This window comes from Pygocentrus nattereri, chromosome 22 (assembly GCF_015220715.1).
Source record: "Pygocentrus nattereri isolate fPygNat1 chromosome 22, fPygNat1.pri, whole genome shotgun sequence".
Taxonomy (NCBI): domain Eukaryota; kingdom Metazoa; phylum Chordata; class Actinopteri; order Characiformes; family Serrasalmidae; genus Pygocentrus; species Pygocentrus nattereri.
The window spans coordinates 31,645,439-31,668,647 of record NC_051232.1 but is presented as its reverse complement, the minus strand read 5'-3'; the positions used below and the strand labels follow the sequence as shown (position 1 = coordinate 31,668,647).

Below are 23,209 nucleotides of genomic sequence, written 5' to 3'. Positions count from 1 at the left end.
CTAGCCCAAGGCTGCTTTGGAGCTGCTCCCATTCAAATTAAAGCAGTTCAGGACCTGATTGAAACCCATCCCTGAATTCCAACGAAGACTCCGCTCCGGTCAAGAAAAGACTTCATCTGCTGCTTTTCAACCCTCGATAACTTGCCGGACGTGTACAGCCTCCCATAGTGGCAAAGGCCCCAGACGCCGCGGGCCTGCCAAGGGCTCGGAAGTCAGGCAATCAGGGCTCGGGTCAGTTTAATCTCAATTTAGGGAATGAATCGCAGATGTATTATTTCTGTGGAACTGGACACATAAAGGCAGGATGTGAAGAGGAGTTTTGGATGTGATGACTGACAGATTTAAACAGAGCAGGATGCTAGGCAGGTACTGTAGCATCCCAGGTGGTTGCTAAGGTTAATGTTCCCTTTTTAACCTAGGGGGCTGCTAAGGTGTTGCAGGGCCATTGCTTTGGTATCCCAGGTGGTTGCTAAGGTGTTGCTAGGCCACTATTGTATTCCAGGTAGTTGTGAAGGATAACGTTACTATATTATCCTATGTTCTTTTCTTTGTATGCTTCATTTTTGCTCCGGCAAGTTTCACAGCTTGTGAATACAAATCTACCCACCTACGGCGAGTTCTTTCAGAAATTGGTTGTGAAGAACCTGCATTGACTTCTAGAAGCAATTCTTGCCTGGAAGTGAATTGATTTTTATTTACAAGCTCCCCAGACAAAAAAATAGGAAGCTTATATAATACTAAAGACACAAAAATATAAGATTGAACATAAAAACTATCCTTAACATAAAACCTGTTCACAAAAATTAACTCTGCTTTAAGCTTTCGCTCAGCTATAGCTGCTTTTCTCACATCTCCAGCAGGAAACTTTTCCAAAATTGGAACAGTTTCTTGTAAAATGTCATTCGATTTTTACAAAGCTGAGGTCGCTTCTCATTCGCCGGCTTCTTGTTTGAACTGGGCAGTAAAAAACTCCAGATGTCACATGTCACTGACCTCTGGTGTGGTGCTTATCCAGCTGAAGGAGTACTTCTGTTTGTTTTCTTTGGTCTAAACAGATTAACAGATTTCACCAAATCATGAGACGCAGATTCTACACTGCTCTCAGATGGAGAACAGAGAGTGTATAATGTCACAGAGAAGCTAATTTGCACAGCCAAAACTTTCATGACTGTTTAGATACTATATAAATATTCCTATTCGAGACCGAGCTAGCAGGTGAGAATTGGCCACAACCAAAACAAAACCAGACGGTTTAAAAGGTACGCTGGTCTTCCTCCAGTCTAAACCTGCACACTCTTTATCTCGCCCTGTTTACTTCCAGCTGCTCACACTGAATACAAAGCCTTAATTCTTACCTTCAAGGCTGTTCCTGGAGCAGTGCCCACCCACCTTGCTACACTCACTCACAAGACCCTACAATTCATCCCGTTCACTGCCGTCTGTGAATGAACGATGACTGGAGCTGCCATCGGTATCATTATATGGCTTGAAGTCTCACTCCAGATACATGAGCTACCTACATGCGTCCGTTTTCCACAATCTCTTGCAACCTTCAGTAAGCATCCCAAGGGCATGTCCAGTCATGATCGATAATACAATTCCCTCTTTTCACTGTTTACTGTTGGATTCTTTTCTGGGCCTTGTTTCTGTACATGTGTTGTAACTTGAGGCCATGTGCCCTGCACGTTTCTCTTACTTCCTATAACTGTCTTGAACTATTCCTGAGGAAAACATAGTCGTGTATCACTTACGTCGGCATTAGCTCTTGTCAGAGCTCTACACTCAGCTGAATTTGCAGGTGTATTGAAAGCTCCAGTGGCTCACAATTGATCCATCCCATCCATCCATCCATTTTCTAAGCCGCTTCTCCGTCAGGGTCGCGGGGGGGTGCTGGAGCCTATCCCGGCAGTCATTGGGCGGAAGGCAGGATACACCCTGGACAGGTCGCCAGTCCATCGCAGGGCAACCAGACACAGACAGTCACTCACACACTCACAACCAGTGGCCACACCCTGACTGCATGTCTTTGGACTGTGGGAGGAAACCGGAGAACCTGGAGGAAACCCACGCAGACACAGGGAGAACATGCAAACTCCACACAGAGAGGAACGCGGTCACCCGGCCGGGGAATCGAACCCAGGCCCTCCTTGCTGTGAGGCGACAGCGCCACCCACCACACCACCGTGCCACCCATAATACTCACAATTGGACTTTGGCTGCCCAAATGCAAATCACTCCTTTTTGCCAAACGTTAACATCTGCTTTGCGACTCATTTTCCACACACTAAACGAGACACTCCCTGCACTGTACCACCTCTTCTCAATCACTGAATCCTGTCACACATCCTGCAGGTATTTATAGCCTAATCATCTTCTTGCAATGCCCTCTGCAGGAGCCTGGAGTTACTACCACCTTAAACACGCAATGTGACTAATCCGTTTGTCTGGGGAGCTTCTACTGTTCCATGTTAGTTCTTTTCTCTCCCTTTGCTGCTGCAGCACTGTGAATTTCCCTAGTGTGGGAATTTACATACTTCTCAGTGTAAAGTTCCACACTTTTAAGGCATCTACTACTAAACAACGCCTCAACCTGAACATCAAAACATCAAAAACAACACGGATGGAAATATCAACAATGTGAGTCTATATTAAAACATGCCTTGCTTATGACACATGGTTTGTTCCTATGTGAATTTGTTCAGGGTTGGCTTTGTGAGGTCTCAAACTGTTTCAGACACACTGAGTGGTTTTATACAAACCTACTGTCTGACCTCTGTCCCTTCACCCCTGGGAGTCATCAATAGGTTTCAGAGCTGCTCTGTAGAGTTTTTAATTCAACAGGTTTGTTGTTAAATCGGGTCTTGCATACCGGTCAGCGTAATGCACATAATTCACTCACATTTACTCACATTAATTAAATCCCAATTTGTGCTTTCACATTATGCTTCTTTATCTCCAGGATAAAGGTGCCAGAATCAATCCTCTAATCAGCACAAACGGTGGAGAGTGCCGGGTCGAGTTCAGAGCGAGTTTGATCGTGCGTGGAAGCACATTCTTTATGCTTTTGTGCCGAAAGGGTCGTTACCCAGGCCGATATATTTATCAAGGTGAACTGCAGTCATTCCTATTATTAACAATCTTTAAAAATAACCAAGATTTATGCATGCAGTCCTTAAGCAACACCATGCTGGTAATTAGCCTTGGCCCATAATCATTAATCTGACTGACAGGACAGAAAAGGAGGCACGAAGCTAAGCTTTTATGATAGCTGGTAAATCTGGACTGAATAAAATGTACTGGAGGATTTGCTGAAGGTGATGGCAATCAGAGAAGAAAAGGACTCAGGTCTGTCTTAAAAAGACAATGTTTGAAGTTCCATCACTGCACAGCCATACCTGGAGTAAACAAATATGTATCATCCAGAATTATTCATAAAAGCCACATGCAAAGAGCTAAAATAAAAGCACTATAAGCTCTGAGTCATGGAGCAGGATGAGCAGCATGGGGGAAAATCTATTAGGTAAATTCTCTTTCACGGATGATCTAGTCACCGCTACTGTCGAGAGACCCGTTCTCTCTGGCGTGGGATTCCCCCGAGGCTTCCTCTCTGTCTACTGTTCCAGTGTTTATGGAGTGTCATGTCAGTGTTTCATACTCTGGTTGTATTACAATGCGCAGGAGGAGGCCTCAGTTGAAGCTCTGGCGGGCGGGAGATTGATGGAGGCTTTGCTGTATGTCGGTCAGCGAGGTGAGATCGTCTCAGACAACCTTGATGCAGTTCAAGAGTTGTAGGCCCGTCTGAAAGCTGGGTCACTCCCAGTCTGACACACCGCAGCGTACTTACAAACTATAGAAACGGGGTCGGAGAAAAGGGTACGATAAAGTTCCATAAAACAGTGAAGCCCTTTCTGGTGCTAATAGTAAACAGTTGTGTAAACAGTCACACACAAGATGTTTTACACCATGAAGAAGAGCCGTTTAACCACGCAATGAACCACCTAAGCGTTCAAATGGGTGACAGATTTAGTGGGTGGGTGAGTGGGTGGGTGGGTAATGTAGATGGGGTGGGCGGATGATAGTGAGTGGGTTGTACGTGTGATATATTTAGTCAATGGGTTGGGTGCATGATATACTTGGCGAGTGAAGTTGGTGGATAATATAATGGGTGGATGAATGATACAGTGGATGGGTTGGGTGGGTGAATGATACGGTGGATGATACAGTGGGTGGGTTGGGTTGGTTGGATGACGCGGTGGATGGGTTGAGTTTGTGGGTTGATATGGTCGGTGGGTTGATACGGTGGGTGGATGGGTTGATACAGTGGGCGGATGGGTGGGCAATGTAGTGGGTGAGTGGGTGGGTGGGTAATGTAGATGGGGTGGGCGGATGATATAGTTAGTGAGTGGGTTGTACGTGTGATATATTTAGTCAATGGGTTGGGTGCATGATATACTTGGCGAGTGAAGTTGGTGGATAATATAATGGGTGGGTGAATGATACAGTGGATGGGTTGGGTGGGCGAATGATACGGTGGATGATACGGTGAGTGGGTTGGGTCGGTGGGTTGGGTTGGTTGGATGATGCGGTGGATGTGTTGAGTTTGTGGGTTGATATGGTGGGCGGGTTGGGTGGGTGAACGATACGGTGGATGATACAGTGGATGGGTTGGGTTGGTTGGATGACGCGGTGGATGGGTTGAGTTTGTGGGTTGATACGGTCGGTGGGTTGATACAGTCAGCGGATGGGTGGGCAATGTAGTCAGTGGGGTGGGTGGGAGGGTGATAGATTATTAGATGCTGGCCTACTAGCTCTTCTTATGGCTGGTCACTCACCTAGACAGTGACAGTGTGGCTACTGATTAAAATGCACCCTAATTCAAACTGGTTAAGAAAAACTTTACTGTGTAAGATTTGTGGATTTGGAGGCCTCTCTGGTGCAAACGTGGAACTGCGGATGAACATTTTGTGGCGTAGGCTGTGCTCCGGCCCCTTCCGGGAGTAGATGAAACTGACAAAGAGAATTTAAAGAGAAATTAGTCTACTATTGCCATCACATCTTCCTCAGTATGATGTTGATTTTGTGGCCAGACCTTCCTGAGGCTGTGTGTGACGTTAATACGTAACGACGTAGGACGTGGTGTGAAAAACTCTCTTTTAAATGATTATTTCAGGCTTTACTGGGCGACTCACAGAAGTCTGGTCCCCCCCCCCACACAGTGCAGCTCTAACTTCTTCTGACAGAAAACTAAATCTAAATCACAAATGTGCCAGCACCTCAGAACCGGAATGACAAACACTTCTCTCCGTCAGCCAACACCGACCGCATGCAAGACCCCATAGCGGACAGAAAACAAATTAAGGGAAAGGGTCATTTTACGAAACGCTGGAGGATCGCCGAGTAAAGTTCAGGTGATGTTTCACTCGTCTCTGGTTTAACCTTTTCACTCACGCATGAGCACCGATGTGGAAGAGCAAACTCGGTTCCAATTAGAAACACAGCTCCTCAAAGAGGAAGAGCAGAAAGTTCTGTTTACTCCAGCTGCTATAGCGTTTTTTCGCGACATGTAATTTGTTGGCATGTCGGCGCTGCGGCGTCACAATTCTTCTGGGTGTCAGAGGATCGTCGTGCGCTCCGCAACAAATTATCCTTCTTTCTCAGTTCAGCAATTAAACCTGAATGCATACTGTAGATTAAACGAACGTACAAAATACGCAAACCTGTGCTGTGTGAATAAAACAGGCACCAGGGATGCTGTAATGTTGCCACTTTATTAGGGAAGCTGGAAAAAGGGATACACTGGGAAGTGACATCATCTTAAAGGTAGTCAAGATAGGAGCTATAAGGAGTAGAATGATGAATTTCCTAAAATAATCCGGCAAAGCACACCAGACTTACAAATATACCCGCACGCTTTGTCGAAACGTCCTTGAATCGGTCATTACAGTGCGTTCTCAAAATATAGTTGCACTTTCCTGACGTCTGGCCCTTCAGCTGCGACTTCCATCGTCTGTAAATGTTCGACTCAGACCACGTTTCCACTGCTAATCATATTTACCCTTAGAATCATCTACGGTATAAAGCGGCCGTATTAAACTGAGCTCGTCTCTGATCTTTGACGCTTCCGTCATTTTTTCGTAAACGCTCCTCGAAGCTTCCAACACGAGCGCACACAGGTCCCATGAGGTGGCGATGGGGCTGAAAAGGGTCGAAAGAGAAAAGACCCAACAGGAGTGCTGTAGGAATACCATTCGATTGTTTTTATTATTACTCGTTCTTATTTGAACCATAAGAAGCCTTTGGACTCTTGGAGAAAGCTGTTTATTTGAATTTGCCCATGTTAAATTGGGAGGAATTATGAATGCCCCCACTGGTGCTCAGAGCTTTCTCCGTTTCCTATCACTGCATGAAATATGCATGAGGCTTCCTCCCGTGCTGGAATAACTGCGTGTGAGCTCATTCAGAGTCAGTTCAGTAACAGCTGATTATTCATGTGATCAATCAGAGTAACAATAAGGCACGGCAGCTGTGTGGCTGATATCCGATGCTTCGTTGTGGCTTATATTCTTATTCCGTATTGTATTGTATTGTGTTGTATATTATATAATGTTTTATTGGAAGGAGTGGCTAAAACAGTGGAAATGGACACGTTTTGGTGTCAGACTGGAAGCTTTAAGTTATTTTATCCAGAGAAATTGTCTTATTCCACCGGCAAATCGTTCTATTTGTTTCGGGACACGGTGCAGATCATTGGGTCATCACATCTGTCAGTGGAATAAGACGATTCCTCAAGACAAAGTAACAAAAAAAAAAAATTAGAAATCGTAATAATCTAGTAATATTTCTCAAACAAACTTAGAAATGTATATTGTTACTGTTAAAAATACCTCAAACGTGGTCCGTTGACAGGAAAAGGCAAAAACATTCTTCACTTGTGATGGAAGTTAATATAAAGAGATCCATGATAAGTGGACCAATAGAAAAGGGCCCTGGGGGCCAAGTAATTTTGGAGGTTTTCTATTGGTCCGTTTATCATGAAATTTTCACACAGTATAAAGGACAGAGCTGCACTCAAATTAGATAGAAAACAAATTGCAAAAGAAAAATTATATATATATATATTAGATTGGATAGTGAAGATTCAAGATGATACCAGTTTTTGCAGTGGTCACCTAACTCACTGGCCATTTTATCAGAAACACCTACAATATACACTGTAAAAAGTGGTTCGTCAGATCAACCTAAATAAATACTTCATGTGGTAACAAGTACATTAACTGGTATTACAGCCCAAATAAATATTAATTTAATTGCTTGTTACTAGTTGATCTGAGCCATTTTTGCAGTGTAGATGTGCTTAGTAGGTTTACAACTGCTGGCGATCACATCTGCTGCTACACTATTGATATAGCTAATATATATACATATTATATATATTTTAACACATCATTTCTCTTTTTGGGATTATTATAAGCTGATTAAAAGCTGATTTCATTTATTTCTAGACAATTTTAGTGATTTTAAGTCAAATTACCTCATTATATTGACAGATAACTACATTTTTTCCAAGCTTATTTTTGCAATATGCAAATGTGTGTTATATAGTGAGATAATTTGGCTTACAAATCACCGAAAACATGTTTGACACTTCTGGAAATGTGTTAATAATCTTGTATTAAGTTTATGACAATAGATTTCAGATCATTTTAAAAAGCTAAGAGCTCATTTCCTAAACGGGGTAAATGTAAATCCACCAAACAGCCTGAGCACAATGTGGGTATCACTTCTGTCCTGAGGATGGTCCAACAGCCAATTGATATTTGGCCAGTGGTGGTCCTACGGTGGTCCCACTCAGCACACACAATCCAGCTCATTTTTGATAAGAGTGACCCACTGAAATGACTCTGTCTGCCCAAGATTTAGAGGAATAAGGATAGTTCTACAAGCCCCACACACCACTGGGCCCCCCCACACACCGCTGGGCCCCCCACACACCACTGGGTCCCCCCCCCCACATTTTCAGCAATTCTGTACGATGTTGCTGGCCGAGATACAATCACGCGCCGCAGATAAGCGCGGCTGCGGAGGGAGGCCGATTTACCAGCTGGTGTGAATGGGATGCAGCCTCAATCTCGAACAGGGAGGAGGTCGGAACGCTGCGCCGAGAAATGAGAAACAAAAAAAAATCATAAAAACACGGACGGGTGGAAGGGTGGAGGGGCGGGGTTGCTTTCCATCAGCATCTGGAACGTCTCGGAGGATTTCGACCGCAAGCAATGTTATGGCAGCAAATTGTTTTTCCCGTGTGCATGGAGATGGAATGGGAGGGGATTCGCCGTGATCGTTCGCCACTTTGGAAAGGCTCATTCCTCCATTGGTCCCCGGTGAACCATTTCGGAAGACGTATTTGATGCCGCACGCAGTAAATAGCTCTCCACAGCGCGCAGAGTGGCAGTTAATATGTGGCCAGGCTTTGACTTAATTAGCATAACGAGACACAGTGTGACAGGCCAGGCGTATTTGCATAAGGCCTCTCTGAGGCATAAAACAGTGATATTGCTCCATAAGCCTGACCCCAACATGCAGATTTCATACTGAGACGCGTCCGGCAGCTGTAATCCCTCTGAACACCTGTGGCTGGTCAAGTGATTCAATAACATTGGTATTATTGAATGAGAAGCTCTATAAAACAGGGGGTTTGGTCTGACAAGCGGTGGGGGGAGTCAGCGATACCACTGGGAAACTGGATGTAAATTAACATAAACCAAGAAACATTCCTTACAGAAGTAAGGAGTTATTTTTTCTAACACATTCAGTCTATCAGAATCTTTTTCTTTACAGTGGCAGCTTCTGAAATGCTATCAATTCTATGTGTGACCTGTGTGCTGTAATAGAAACACTGATATATTAATCGTGACAAAGGAAACAGGAAAGCACTGTGAATGAATATAAACGCGTAAGCCGTCTAATTAATATAGCACAGTAAATAAGTGGTGCAAACAGCTTAATTTATAAAGGCAGCGCAGGTCAGTAATTCATTTCTGTTGTATTTAAAGTAAATAAAACACTGACTGCTCACGACATGCGACTCCAGAGTAAACAGCCAGGATAAGTACCTGAACAGCAGACAGTAACGGCCGCGACCCACCAAAGATGTAGTACGTCCAGGTAAACGGCCGAAACAGCACGAAACTGCAGGCTGGTCGATTAAGAGCAACACTGACCAGAATGACCACGAAAAACATGAGAGACACAGTACATGGACACTTTACAGAAGCACTACGAGGTGAAGATCAGCTACCCTGATGGACTGGATTTGTATAACCTGCACATCTCCAGAGTTCAGGGCGTGAGCTTTTACAAAAACCCAGAAAAGTGGCCACCAGAACTGCCTAAATAATAAGCTCGTACATACGTACTCTATACATATACATATGCATAGAGCTGAAATGAGCTTTTCATTCGATTTTCTGCTCTACCTCAAATGTGCAACAGTTACACTGAGATGCCTGAAACCAATTTCAAATATGAAGTTGGCGAATACAAAACCACATCAGCTTACCTCAATAAATACACTCATTTACCTCAATAAATACACTCATTTACCTGAATACACTAATTTACCTCAATAAATACACTCATTTACCTGAATACACTAATTTACCTCAATAAACACAAATTTACCTCAATAAACACACTCATTTACCTTAATAAACACAAATTTACCTCAATAAATACACTCATTTACCTCAATAAATACACTCATTTACCTGAATACACTAATTTACCTCAATAAATACACTCATTTACCTCAATAAATACACTCATGTACCTCAATAAATACACTCATGTACCTCAATAAATACACTCATTTACCTCAATAAACACAAATTTACCTCAATAAACACACTCATTTATCTCAATAAACACAAATTTACCTCAATAAACACACTCATTTACCTCAATAAACACTAATTTACCTCAATAAATACACTCATTTACCTCAATAAATACACTCATGTACCTCAATAAATACACTCATGTACCTCAATAAATACACTCATTTACCTCAATAAACACAAATTTACCTCAATAAACACACTCATTTATCTCAATAAACACAAATTTACCTCAATAAATACACTCATGTACCTCAATAAATACACTCATGTACCTCAATAAATACACTCATTTACCTCAATAAACACAAATTTACCTCAATAAACACACTCATTTACCTCAATAAACACAAATTTACCTCAATAAACACACTCATTTACCTCAATAAATACACTCATTTACCTCAATAAATACACTCATTTACCTCAATAAATACACTCATTTACCTCAATAAACACAAATTTACCTCAATAAATACACTCATGTACCTCAATAAATACACTCATGTACCTCAATAAATGCACTCATTTACCTCAATAAACACTCATTTACCTTAATAAACACAAATTTACCTCAATAAACACAAATTTACCTCAATAAACACACTCATTTATCTCAATAAACACAAATTTACCTCAATAAACACACTCATTTACCTCAATAAACACTAATTTACCTCAATAAATACACTCATTTACCTCAATAAATACACTCATGTACCTCAATAAATACACTCATTTACCTCAATAAACACAAATTTACCTCAATAAACACACTCATTTATCTCAATAAACACAAATTTACCTCAATAAATACACTCATGTACCTCAATAAATACACTCATGTACCTCAATAAATACACTCATTTACCTCAATAAACACAAATTTACCTCAATAAACACACTCATTTACCTCAATAAACACAAATTTACCTCAATAAACACACTCATTTACCTCAATAAATACACTCATTTACCTCAATAAATACACTCATTTACCTCAATAAATACACTCATTTACCTCAATAAACACAAATTTACCTCAATAAATACACTCATGTACCTCAATAAATACACTCATGTACCTCAATAAATGCACTCATTTACCTCAATAAACACTCATTTACCTTAATAAACACAAATTTACCTCAATAAACACTAATTTACCTCAATAAATACACTCATTTACCTCAATAAATACACTCATTTACCTGAATACACTAATTTACCTCAATAAATACACTCATTTACCTCAATAAATACACTCATGTACCTCAATAAATACACTCATGTACCTCAATAAATACACTCATTTACCTCAATAAACACAAATTTACCTCAATAAACACACTCATTTATCTCAATAAACACAAATTTACCTCAATAAACACACTCATTTACCTCAATAAACACTAATTTACCTCAATAAATACACTCATTTACCTCAATAAATACACTCATGTACCTCAATAAATACACTCATTTACCTCAATAAACACAAATTTACCTCAATAAACACACTCATTTATCTCAATAAACACAAATTTACCTCAATAAATACACTCATGTACCTCAATAAATACACTCATGTACCTCAATAAATACACTCATTTACCTCAATAAACACAAATTTACCTCAATAAACACACTCATTTACCTCAATAAACACAAATTTACCTCAATAAACACACTCATTTACCTCAATAAACACAAATTTACCTCAATAAATACACTCATTTACCTCAATAAATACACTCATTTATCTCAATAAACACAAATTTACCTCAATAAATACACTCATGTACCTCAATAAATACACTCATGTACCTCAATAAATGCACTCATTTACCTCAATAAACACTCATTTACCTCAATAAACACAAATTTACCTCAATAAACACAAATTTACCTCAATAAATACACTCATGTACCTCAATAAATACACTCATTTACCTCAATAAATACACTCATTTACCTCAATAAACACAAATTTACCTCAATAAACACAAATTTACCCCAATAAACACACAAATGTACCTCAATGCACTCATTTACCTCAATAAATACACTCATTTACCTCAATAAACACACAAATTTACCTCAATACACTCATTTACCTCAATAAATACACTCATTTACCTCAATAAATACACTCATTTACCTGAATACACTCATTTACCTCAATAAATACACTCATTTACCTCAATAAATACACTAGTTCACCTCAATAAATACACTAATTTACCTCAATAAATACACTCATTTACCTCAAATACACTCATTTACCTGAATACACTAATTTACCTCAATAAATACACTCATTTACCTCAAATACACTAATTTACCTCAATAAATACACTCATTTACCTCAATAAATACACTCATTTGCCTCAAATACACTCATTTACCTGAATACACTAATTTACCTCAATAAATACACTCATTTACCTCAATACATACACTCATTTACCTGAATACACTAATTTACCTCAATAAATACACTCATTTACCTGAATACACTAATTTACCTCAATAAATACACTCATTTACCTCAATAAATACACTCATTTACCTGAATACACTAATTTACCTCAATAAATACACTCATTTACCTGAATACACTAATTTACCTCAATAAATACACTCATTTACCTCAATAAATACACTCATTTACCTGAATACACTCATTTACCTCAATAAATACACTCATTTACCTGAATACACTAATTTACCTCAATAAATACACTCATTTACCTCAATAAATACACTCATTTACCTGAATACACTAATTTACCTCAATAAATACACTCATTTACCTCAATAAACACTAATTTACCTCAATAAATACACAAATTTACCTCAATACACTAATTTATCTCAATACACTAATTTACCTCAATAATCACTAACTTACCTTAATAAATACACTCATTTACCTCAATAAATACACTCATTTACCTCAATAACCACTAATTTACCTCAATAAATACACTAATTTACCTCAATAAACACAAATTGACCTCAATAAATACACTAACTTACCTCAATACACTAATTGACCTCAATAAACACTAATTTACCTCAATAAACACTAATTTACCTCAATAAATAAACAAATTTATGTCAATAAATGAATAAATTCACCTTAATACATGATTAGCTTATCTCAATAAACATGGAAGCAACAAAAGGCTGGTAAAGTTGTGTAATGCTGAAAAAAATCTGGTGTTAGATTGGCAACAGGTCAGTAACATCACTCTGTCAAAGACTGCAAGATCAAACAGAATAACAATTCAAGTTCATGTTTCGCAACAATAAATAGCAAAGAGCTTCTGCTTTTCATCGTCTACGGTGCAGAATATCATTAAAAGACTCAGAGAATCTGGAGAAATCTCTGTCTGTGAGGGACGAGGCTGAAAACCAGTATCTGCTGGCCGTGATCTTTGGGCCCTCAGGCAGCGCTGCATTAAAAACAGACATGATTCTGTAGTGGAAATCACTGCATGGGTTCAGAAACACTTCTGAAAACCACTGTCTGTGAACACAGTTCATCACTGCATCCACAAACGCTGTTAAACTCTAAAACACAAAGAAGAACCCAAATATAAACAGGATCCAGAAACGCTGCCACCTTCTCTGGGCCCGAGCTCATTTAAAAAGTTGGGACGGGGTGGTGGCGTCATCAAATTCAAAATGGGCATATATGGGCATTTCTCAGGTTCAACAGTTGATATGCATTTTCCTTTAAAAACATGGTTTACATGATCATTGCATTCTATTTTATTTCCATTCTGCACAGCATCCCAGCTTTCTTGGAAATGGGGTTGTAAATGTAGCCTATACTAAAGAACCCTTGAAGGACCGTCTTTTTGGGCGTGCACATCAACGGAGATTTTCTTCCCGTTATTAAAACTTCAGTTTTCTTCATTTTGACCTCTGCTCCCGCTCTTTTGTTCATCAGATCTTATTGATTCTCCGTTATTAGTCAAAGGTTCTTGGTTCTAAAAGAACAAAAGAGTTCATTTCCATGTCAAATCAACTGTTTTTCTGCTTGTGTTTTTTGCGCTTATCTTTTCATTAGGTGTTCATCGCTGTGGAGGACGCTTACAGTTCCAGCATGTTTAACGGAGACGCCGTAACGTTACCAGCAGCCATATCACAGTCCTGAAAAACAAAAGAGCGAGAGAGCCCGGCGAGAGAGACGGGGCACGAGGCCCACTGCACAGCATGTCTTTAAAGCGCTGAGTGTCAAGCAGTGTTAGGGCAGCGTCTGGAAAGCAGAGCACACTGAGAGCTGGAGCTGGTGTGTCCGTGCTCATCTTCATCGCCGTGATCGCTCTGACTGCTCTCTCTCTCTCTCTCTCTCTCGCCCTCTCTCTCTCTCTCTCTCCACCCCTCCCTCCCTCGGCCTATTCAGGACACTGTGACATGAGTGTAGCGTTCACTCCTGGCTGCCCTCAGGTGAGTGCTGTTATTGCAGGGTTAGCCTTGTTCTGGCGCTACGACATTTTAAAAACATAGTCAGCGGGCCGGCACTAAAGGTTCCGCTCACAGGGGGGGTGCGATGAGGGGTGAAGGCAGGTGGGCTTGTAGTCGAGCTTCAGCCTTTCCATGAATGTTGCATGAGCACTTGGTTTACGTGGGACCAGACGTGCTGCCTACTGTCACCTCCTATCTCTCAGCCTGAGCCTCAGCTCTCTGCTCAGCCCTGCCATCTTCCCCAACTCCCACATCCCACCATCTCACCGCCATCATTCCCCACGCTTGTAACTCGGTTTGGATCTTTTTACTCCGTCTGAAAGAGCCAGCTGCTCTTAATAGGAGCCCATTCTCCCAAATCTCTGAGATGTAAGTAAAGTCGTTCAGACTGGCTTGGCAATCCCATCTAGGTGTAGGGTGTCCCCATGTCCACATCTAGGTGTAGGGTGTCCCCATGTCCACATCTAGGTGTAGGGTGTCCCCATTCTTGTTGAGATAGAGGGGTGGGGTGAAGTGTTGGGGATACATGACCCTCCAAACAGGATTTTTAGAGACTCCAAACAGAGAGACATGAGAAAAACAGCAAGATGGAGCACAAGAGACCAAATAAACCCACAAATGTGAGAATTTACTCTGTTAAAAATGACAATAACCATCATACTATCTAAGCTTAGCGTCATTTCAATGTATTACGGTCCTTTTCTTCATAACAAGCATAAAAAGTCATTAATAGTTTGCATGTTTCGGTAGCTAGCTGGCTAACTTTCCCGTTCCACCTTAAATGGTGCGGCAGTTACATTCTGGCCCCTCAGGCATCAGAACTGCTGCTCCATTTAAGGTGGAACGGGAAAATTCGAATGAGAATCTGGAGAACATCTGACTTCAGCTTCATATCACTGAAGAATTAGGGGGGGTGATAATAAATAACTGCCCCCCTCTTTAAAGGCGAATGATCCCTAAATGTAACTAAAGCCCAGCAGTGAGGAGCTGAACTTTCCCCTCCTCTGCTGTCCCTGCAGACGGGCAGGGTCGCCCACAGAGCGGCGCTGGTAGCTGTTAATGAAGTGATGCTCTTTTATTAGAGGGTCTCATTTCAGAGGAAGATCTCAACCACTGCCCTGTAACTCAGTTCCAAGGGGTAAAGAGACAGTTGAAAGTAAGGGGTAGGGGTAAAAATGAGAAATGGGACTGGACCTTACTTTACAAAACCACCAGTGAACCTACAGGGATGGAAAAATGAGTGGAAGTTCATAACCATTTCTCTCTGTGAGGAGATTTTAGAGGTGGACGTCTGGTTCCCATCACCACCACTGTGAACAGTTCTGGCTGGGGAAGTTTCTCTAGAACAGCATTTCCCACCAAACCACCCTGAACGACTCTGTCTAAACACCGAACTATGCCGTGCAATTCCCTTTAACACTGTGTGAAATTAAATTAAAACAAAATTACATGAATGTGCAAATAAATTCAAGTTAATCTTCCAACAGTGAAGATATTTTAGGACAGATGATGGCAAGAAAGCCACGTTGATCAATCTTGATGTTCACCTACAGCAGGATGGGGGTCCTGCTTCTCAACACCTGATCAAATCAGAGTCAGTCAAATCACAAGACTCTTAAAGACGACCTGAAATCAAAACGGGCCTTTTCACCTTATTGGTTCACATACTAAAGCCTGATTCGTCACTTGGCACCACTTTAAAGACAAAATTCGAATTTTCCTGCACTTTTTGATCAAAGTGCATCTCCGTGTGCTTCGGCAACGGCTCCGCAACTGACCGCAAAGCGGTCCAGAGGGTGGTGAAAACCGCCCAGCGCATCACAGGTGCCCAGTTACCCTGCAACGAGAAAATTTATCATGGATTTTTTTACCCTCCTCCCACCTGGCAGGCGTTACAGAAGCCTCCGCTCTGCACCAGCAGGATCAGGAAGAGCTCCTTCCCTGAGGCTGTGACCCTGAGCTCCACACCATCACTTTAACTGCATCAATGCACTCACTGCACTGTTACTGTACTTTATGTCCCAGTATTACTGCACTGCGGTCGGCTACTGTACATTTTACTCCGCGTACACTGTACACACTAAATTTATACGCTCTCCGCTCACTCTATCATATTTATACTGCCATATCTATATTTATTTACCACTCTACCGTCCTAAATTGTACATACTGTCACCACAGCAACACCGTCCTCTGCACTTTATATGTAAATAATACTATATTTTGCGTTTCTGGTTAGATGCTACCTGCATTTCATTGGGTCTGTGCCTGAACTCTGCACAATGATGATAAACATGAATCTGATCTAATCTAATCTAATCTAATCTAATATAATCTGATCTTTTATCCCACCTCTAAATGCTGTCTGATGTTTACTCACACTACCGTGCACCACGGGGGAGAAACATCCTATTAATCAGTAATACTACAGCGACTTGCTCTCTCAAAATAAACACTGATACCTTTTAAACATTGATTTATGTCAAAATGATTTATTTCTTATGTCTTAGATTTTTTTATTTCTCAACACGTTTCATTTTTCCTGATTAACTAAGATATCGGCTGTGATTAACAGGAATATGCGTTCCAAGATGTGTATTTTATATTATTTTGACTTCTGTCTTTGTTTTAAGAAAAAAATTTAAATAAGGCACTACATAAAAGTTTACATACATTTTTTTAAAAAATACCGATTTAGCGCCTCAAAATAACATCTCAAAACTTTGACTTGCTCTCTCAAAATAGACTTGATTTTTTAAAACATTGACTTGGCGTGTAAAAATAGCTTATTTTCTCAAAACACTGACTTTTTCAAAACAAAGGCTGCATTTAAAACAAAAAACAAAAAAAAAACACTGGCTTAACGTCTCAAATTAATTATTTATTTCTTCAAAACTTTGACTTGCCATCTCAAAATAGACATACATGTTTTAAAAATGCCGACTTAGTATCCTAAAGTACTCTTTAAAAAAAAAAAAAAAAAAACAGACTTCTGAAAAAATTTCCCAAAAAAAGCTTATTTGACTTAACTTCTTTAAGCCGCTGAAAAATGATGATATTCAAGATATTAAGTCAAACTTTTGAGAAAATAAGCCGCTAATTGGAGACACAAGGTCAACATTCTGACCAACAGAAGCCGGGAACATTTTTCTCTCCTCTATCTGGTGGAACTGGGAATAGCAGGGGGTGGAAAAACATGCTATGATATTACTGATAAAGACAATTTGTATTGTCTTGTGGTTCCCGGGGGCAAAACTAACCAGCAGGCGTTTCGAGGCGGGGCAGAAGTCATTACACTGATCAAAGAGTGCAGGGAAATAAGAAGCTCTTTTAAATGGTGAATCATGCTGGAAAGGTAAAAGGTGGGCTCTGATTCCAGGTTGACTGTGAGAATCTTGTGCTTTGACTAATGGTAATTTAATCAGGGGCCGTGGCTGCGCACTGTCCTCTTTTCTGCCTACGAAGCAGGCTATAAGTCACGCTCGTGGGAGACGCTGGCCGGAGATCAAACGGCAGGTTGTGTAATAACAGTGCGCTGTTTGCCAGGCGACCCTTGCACTGCAGATTTGAAGAGTGGATCTTGAGACACAGTGCGTGTGTGTGTGTGTGTGTGTGTGTGTGTGTGTGTGCTGGGGGTGAGGGAGGGAACGAGGGAGAGCGAGCGAGCGAGCGAGAGATGAACCCACGCACAGCTCGGCAGCAGTAATGTAATGTATGCAGCAGAAGAAGCTAATTTCCTATTCCTCTCCCCCAGAAAAAGCTTCCCAGGCTTGCCAAAGTGCTCTATTTTTATCCTGCCCAACATTCGTTTCATTTCCCTGCTCATGCGCCCACCAGTTACGCCGCAGTATAAATATAATATACCGACCCTCTTGGAGCTAAAGCTGGACCGGTCTCTCAGACCACCTTCATTCACCACCCCCCCCACCCTCCCTCCCCCGCCCAACCCCCACCCGACTGGAGGAGACACATTCCGGGTTCGAGGAGTCACGCTCGGAACCAGCCAAAGAAAAATCTGATACGTGATTTCAATTAGAGGTAATAACGATGGGAGCAGCACGTCTCGGGTTTCACACCCTCCGCAGACGACCTATTTATTTGTCCTTGGGGCCCCACTTGTAAATGTGTGTGGGTGTAAATGTGTGGCTAATTGAAATCATATCTGCTATATGATACTGCGTGGCGGAGTGATTTAAAAAGGCTGCTTCAGTCAGTCAGTGGACTGAACCTTAAGCATGTAACGTGCTGTATTTACTCAACACGATATAAACTAAAAAATAATAGCTAATATACAATAAAGCTCAACTTGATTTACATTAAATCAGCACCCCCCCCACACACACACATACACAAATCAGGCATTACATTCTGTCCACCTCCTTGTTTCTACCCTCATCGTCCAGTTTATCAGCTCCACTTACTGTATAGCTGCACTCTGTAGTTCTACAGTTACAGACTGTAGTCCATCTGTTTCTCTGATACTCTGTTACCCTGTTCTTCAGTGGTCAGGACCCCCATGGACCCTCACAGAGCAGGTGGATCATTCTGAGCACTGCAGTGACACTGACGTGGCGGTGGTGGGGTGGTAGTGTGTTGTGCTGGTATGAGTGGATCAGACACAGCAGTGCTGCTGGAGTTTTTAAACACTGTGTCCACTCACTGTCCACTCTATTAGACACTCCTACCTCATCGGTCCACCTTGTAGATGTAAAGTCAGAGACAACAGCTCATCTGCTGCTGCACAGTTTGTGTTGGTCATTCTCTAGTCCTCCATCAGTGGTCACAGGACGCTGCCGGCTGGATATTTTTGGTTCTCAGTCCAGCAGCAACACTGAGGTGTTTAAAAACTCCAGCAGCACTGCTGTCTGATCCACTCAGACCAGCACAACACACACTAACACACCACCACCACCACGTCAGTGCTACTGCAGTGCTGAGAATGACCCACCACCCAAAAAGTACCTGCTCTGTGAGGGTCCATGGGGGTCCTGACCACTGAAGAACAGGGTAACAGAGTATCAGAGAAACAGATGGACTACAGTCTGTAACTGTAGAACTACAGAGTGCAGCTATACAGTAAGTGGAGCTGATAAAACAAGGAGGTGTATGCACACACACACACACACACACACACACACACACACACACATATATATATATATATATATATATATATATATATATATATATATATATATATACATACACACACACTGTGCTGGTCTGGTTGCTCCATTTGACTTGGTGGTTGCGCCACCTGACTTTTCAGACTAATTTCAAGGTAAACAGGCATCTACTTCAACTACCATGTTCAATCATGAGTTTTAATAAACGATGTGTGTACATTATAACCCAAACCTCCCTATTCATATCTAACAAACAGTTCACTATAAAGTTTCAAAGTGACAGGTTCCTCTGGTCCTGACTAACTAAGATATCGGCTGTGATTAACAGGAATGTGTTCCAAGATGTGGATTTTATATTATTTTGACTTCTGTCTTTGTTTAAAGAAAAAAATTAAAATAAGGCATTACATAAAAGTCCAGACTTATTTCACAACTTGTTATTCAGTAACTAGAGGGACTTAAGTTAAGTGATACTTTATTAATCCCACAAACGGGGAAATTCCACCTCCGCATTTAACCCATCCGCGAAGTGAAACACCACATACACACTAGTGAATACACACACACTTGCCCGGAGAGGTGGGCAGCCCTATCCACGGCGCCCGGGAAGCAGTTGGGGGTTAGGTGTCTTGCTCAAGGGCACCTCAGCCATGGGCTGTCGGTGCTGGGGGTTGAACCAGCAACCTTATGGTCACAGGGCCAGTTCCCTAACCTCCAGCACACGACTGCCCCATAAAAGTGCTGTAACTCTCCCCATCAGGGACTCGAACAGGCGGAGATACTGTCCACTATACAAACGAGGAAGAGACTTCGGTGCAAACCGGCTGAGCTATTCCTAGATTACAGAAGTGTGTAGTAAACCTTTGATCCCACCACGGGGCCCTTACCATCTAAAAAAAGATGCTGAGATTTTCGTTGGGAGTGACGAGGATGGACAAGATTAGAAATGAGCAGATCAGAGGGACGGTGAAGGTGGAGCAGTTTGGAGATAAAGCCAGAGAGGCCAGGTTGAGATGGTTTGGACATGTGTTGAGGAGGAATAGTGGATATATTGAGCAAAGAATGTTGGAGATGGAGCTGCCGGGTAGAAGGAGAAGAGGTAGACCTCAGAGAAGGTTTATGGATGTAGTGAAGGTGGACATGGAGATGGTTGGTGTGAAAGTAGAGGAGGCAATGGAATAGGGCCAGATGGAGGCAGATGATCCGCTGTGGCGACCCCTAAAGGGAGCAGCCGAAAGAAGAAGAAGAAGATTATATAATATACTGGTCGCCTATATGTTCATGCACCCCCTGCTGCTGACAGTACATGCTCATGGGCAGCAGATGCTGTTGTGCCACAGTGAGGTCACTTCAACAGCAACAACCACTGAGCAGAAAATGCTAGACATTTTTTCACCCGTATCTGCAGGAAGCTCTTCATCTCCGAAGTGCAGCGGACTTCCATTACGACTGGGGCTTCCGTCTGGAAATAGCGTCGGTGGGGGGAGTTCGCAATCTGCCTCTCGCATGATAAGATCTAATCTCATCGCCGAGGCTTCAGCAGATGCAGCGAAAAAAGAAATACCGCAAACAAACCATGCGCCCACAGGCGGCGGAGGAGCCACTTGGCCGCATTCGGCAAACGCGGCGTCCCCTGTGCTGCTGGGCACCTGTAGCCATAATTTAATAAAGGTGCTGGAACTCGTGACGTGATGGAGGAGGCAGGATTTCTTCTGGTGTAGAAGCACGCCGGAGTGGGATACTGAAATACAGAGGGGTGGAGACCGAGATATACTGACCACAAGGGGGAGCAAACCTGCATTAATAAACGTGGTTGCAGTATTAGATGATTTCGGATTCAAGTGGGTGAGGATGGCTCTGTTTGGGACCATAAAGAACTCCTGATACATGGCAGATAACCTGGTGTGCAAAACTAGAACCAGTAAATATAAATTTCTCCATAATTCAAAGTGATTCAGAGCGATTTGGTGTGAAACGGTTCAGACGTCTTTACAGTGGTGGTGATGGGGACCAGGCGTCGCCATGACTACAACACAGATATAGCCACTTTATGCACCATCCAGAACCACCAGAGAACCTACATGAGTCTCCTGAGTTTATATGGAACGCTGATGATGGAAAACAGTGGAAAATCTGGAATAATGCGTTTCCTTTGGGGACTATTTTGTCTCGCAACATCGTCTCTCAGGCATCAGGCAGCATTTCATGCATCAACACTCTGTGCGGAGTGTCAGGGGTGTCAAACTCAACCAATTAGATGGTCATATTAAAAATCTCAGCCAATCTGCGGGCCAAAAGGTTCTACTGCATGTTTAATTAATGTTGTGCTGTAACCCGAAACTGGACGCTGCTTATTCAAAACATGCAAAAACGTAAACAGTGTAACACAGACAGCTGCAGTTGGCCTTGAAATATTACACAAACACTTGAAATATTAAAAAATGAAACGTCCCCAGGAGCTCGGTCTTTTAAACCTAAATCTCCTTGATCTAGACCCCTGATATCCTGTCTTTACTGCAGGTTCATTAAGACCTGGGCTCAGTTTCTGAGCTGCTGAGCTGAGTGTTCAGTGTTTACGTTGATTAAACTGCAGCTGAACTGCATCTGATGATATGACTGGTGTGGAATCGGGCAGAACTGAGGTGTAACTGCAGCCCCTGGGGCTGTTTTTGGGGTGGGAGAGTCAGAGCACATTACGTCGCAGTGCATGCTGGGGACTGTAGTGCAGCGCACTGTGAAACCAGCTAATATTAACAGAATATTTTAATACTTTCATGGGCCGGAGAGGATCGTGTCCCGCGGGCCTTGACGCATGGGTTGTAGAGGCATGGATGTTTGGACGTCTGGTTCCCATCACCACCACTGTGAAGAATTCCAAATCAGTAAATGTTCCCATTAAATTAAACCCCGAACGCCTTGGTTCATTCCCTATTCTATTTATGTTTTTTTACCCATTAAATGATATGACCTAATAATATGAATGATCTAAAAAGGGGGGGGAAGAAGACGTGGAAGGTTTTGAACGAGATTTTTTTGTTGTTTTGTGTTATTTTTCCACCCCCCGTCCAGCCCCTCATTAATTAAGACTAGACAGGATTTTAAGGAATGAGAGCTAATCCAGTCCAGGAACGTGATGCCCTGCACGTTCCTGTGTTTTCCTTGCTCCAACACCTGACTCAGCTCATGAAGGGATTGGTAATTACCTGATGAGCTGGAGCAGGTGTGTTGGAGCAGGCCAAACACACCAATGCACAGTGCAGGGGGGCTCCAGGACTGCGGCCGTTTTGCAGATAGCAAATTAGACCACGCAGGCCGCAGGTTTACCAGCCAGGAAAGCTTTTGTGGGTGAAGTGTTACTTTAGCAAAACCCTGCAAAACAGGCTGGGATCAATCAAAAACAGCAGACGTTTGTGTTAGACTGCATTAGAATCTGCACATCAAACACTAAACACTACTAAAGACCTTTTTATGACTGTTTCAATTCATACTCCTCACCTTTGTGTCTATAACTGCTGTCCAGGGTCCTGAAAATACAGCTCAGGTCTAAAATACTGTTAGATTTCTCATGAGCATTAGACGAAAGCAGCTGTGCTACTGGGCGACTTCACTGTGAGACGCACGAATAAAAGGCTACAAAACAATGTTTGTCAATACACACAGTCTGCAGATGGAGAACGTACTGCCACATCCTGAAAAAACTCATTTAAA

General features: G+C 42.0%; 1 protein-coding gene across 1 annotated transcript in view; it reads right to left on the bottom strand.

Moving 5' to 3' along the window:
- The window catches only part of eys (eyes shut homolog), a 445,373-nt gene that overhangs the window by 235,920 nt on the left and 186,244 nt on the right, over positions 1-23,209 (bottom strand). The window lies entirely within an intron of this gene.